This window comes from Lactuca saligna, chromosome 8 (assembly GCF_052625555.1).
Source record: "Lactuca saligna cultivar CGN05327 chromosome 8, ASM5262555v1, whole genome shotgun sequence".
NCBI lineage: Eukaryota > Viridiplantae > Streptophyta > Magnoliopsida > Asterales > Asteraceae > Lactuca > Lactuca saligna.
In genome coordinates this window covers 257,625,490-257,628,275 of record NC_136424.1, presented here as the reverse complement: position 1 = coordinate 257,628,275, position 2,786 = coordinate 257,625,490, and the positions used below count along the sequence as shown (strand labels likewise).

General features: G+C 39.6%; 1 non-coding gene across 1 annotated transcript; it reads right to left on the bottom strand.

Moving 5' to 3' along the window:
• Positions 1-362: 362 nt before the first annotated feature.
• Positions 363-468, bottom strand: LOC145013476 (small nucleolar RNA R71). The gene has a single exon (XR_013665034.1). It is a non-coding gene; the product is annotated as a small nucleolar RNA R71 (small nucleolar RNA).
• Positions 469-2,786: the final 2,318 nt, after the last annotated feature.

Here is a 2,786-nt window from a genome sequence, read left to right as displayed (position 1 = left end):
TGATTGGAGACTATAAGAAGAGGATACATGAAGAATATGTACTAGGTCTAGTTCCACCTAAGATACCAGTCGAGAGAAGTTTTGAGCTCAAGGGACACATTCTATCAATGCTCAAGGACATACCTTTCGCTGGGAAAGAGTATGAAGATGCTTTTAAGCACATTGATGAGGTTAAAGATATTGCAAACTACTTTCATGTCCATAATGTTCCACGAGAATATATGTTACTAAGGATGCTTCCGGTCGCATTTACTGGTGAAACAAAGGTTTGGCTGAAGTCTCTTGCACCCGGATCTATTACCACATGGGCTACTCTTCATGATGCTTTCATAGAGAAATATAGTTCACCTTCGAAGATTTCAAAGCTTAAAAAGAAGATTGCTAACTTTCAACAAGAGGTGGGAGAGTCCTTATATGAAGCTTGTGAAAGATAAAAGGGCTTGCTTAAAGTTTCCCTCAACATGATTTGAATTTCAACAAGAAGTTTCCATATTCTATGATGGATTGAATGTAACTACTATACAACTTCTTGACTCATAAGGGCCTATGACGAAGAAGGAGCCGACAACTATAAAAGAATTAATTGAAGAATTTGCAAAGCACTCAGGAGAGTACCATAATCCATTAGATGATGTTACAAGAGGAAAATGAGATGGTGGGAATGAGAACTTGGCTGCAATCATAGCTGAATTAGATTCTATGGATAGGCGAATGACAAAATTAGATCAATCCATTCACGCGATAAGAGTTAGTTGTGACAATTATAGTCGTCCACATTTGACGAAGGATTGTGATTTGGATGAAAATGGGAACAAGAAGGCGCAAGTGTTCTACTCAAGTGGTGATAAATATGATGAAGATTACAGGAAGCCCAAGAAGGAGTGGTTGCCATACGAAGAGTACAAGAGACAAAAGGATGAGAAGTATACACAAACAGGAAGGGGTTTCTATCAAAAAGAGAAACCACCACCAGAAAAGAAGATGGATTTCGAGTCGGTACTACATAGATTTATGGAAGCATCTGAAAAGAGGCATAATACTCCTGATGTCGATGTGAGAAACCATCAAGCTTCCATAAAAACATAGAAATTCAACTTGGTCAATTGATCACACTTGTTAATGAAAGATTACCACCCAAAAATCAAGACCCAAAGTCACAACCTCATGTCATGGCAATCTACACTGAAGAAGAGGTTCATTCTGGGCCACTAATGACCGATGAAGCAGCTATAAGTCAATCTAAGTCGTGTGCGGAAGAAGAAAAGCATGGAGCCAAAAGATCATATAGTGGATTGCTCTCTAATGCTTCACCATGTCGTCGTCTCGATCTGAAGAAAATTTTTTCTCTTCGCAATTCATTTCACTCACCTTTTCCATTCTCATCTCGAGCAATCAAACATTCTCTAGAGCCCGAACAAAGGAAATTTATGGAAAAAGTGCTCTCACTCTCGATCAACGCACCATTCCTTAAATCAATGGCAAAACTTCCAAAATTTGTAAAAGATGTAATGAGTAATAGAAAGGAGTTAGGAAATGCCTAAACTATAATTCTTAATGAGTTATGTTCAGATGCGATTATCAAGGGATTACCAATCAAGATGGGAGATCTAGGTAAACTCGCATTTCTTTGTAAATTTGGCAATTTGATTTCTATTAATGCTTTATCTAATTCGGGGGAAAGCATTAATCTCAGGTCATACTCTTTCTATCGAAAGCTCGGATTACTAAAGCTCCAAGACACAAGGATGACCATTCGAATGGTTGATCATTCGACAACATGCCCATAAGGAATCATTGAAGACTTACTAGTGAAAGCGGGAAAGTTTGTTTTTCCGATCGCTTTTGTGGTTATTGACATGAAGGAGGATGAAGAACTTCGAATTATTTTAGGAAGATCATTTTTAGTACCGCAAGAGCACTAGTTGACATCCATGAATCAAGAATCACACTTCGTGTGGAAGACGAATCTATTACCTTTGAGATGGGTCCTAAATTGAAACATAAAGAGCCAAGAGGTGAAGTATTGAAGATAGATGCGATGGAAGAGGATCTTGATGAGCTAGTTGCAATTGAGAAGATGATGGAAGAAGAGCTTAAGGTTTGGGAGGAGCCCAATGTTGAAAAAGTCAAAGATTTGAAGCTAGGAGCCTCAAATCCTATGAATTTTGAGGTGATTTCACTTACTACACCTAAGGTTCAAGAGGAAGAAGAAATGGATGAAATCGAAGAGGACTTGTATGAGGAAGTGTAAATAATAGAAGAAGATATGAGATGAGAATTGGAGGAGCCAACAATGGTCAACATGGACGTAGATAACGATGGATCTAAGGAAGATGATTAGAAGGTAAACAAGGCAAAGAAGTAAGGAAAAGGGGTGAAGCTTAAGGGTGAGGAAAGTGCCAACAAGAAGAAGAAGAAGGAGAATTTAAAGAAGGCTTACAAGAGAAGGGTTCAAGCTTACAAGAGAAAATGGAATGAGCAAAAGGAGCAAAGGGATATCCCTCTCCAAACTTCAACAACGTAGAGTGGGAAGGAGTCCGACTCACGACTCCTAAAAAAGAAGCACTTCTTGGGAGGTTGTAACGACCCGTTTTCGGTATGTTAATTCCTTGGTATTTGTTTTGAAGTTTTGCAAGAGGGACTCAGCGAGTTCATAGCCTGACTCGTCGAGTAGGGTCGGGGTTTCGAGCACGTGTTAGCTGGAGACTCGGCGAGTCCATATTCCGGACTCAGCGAGTCTGTCCGTCTGGGTGAAACCCTAAATCCCCGGGTTGCCCACTATTTAA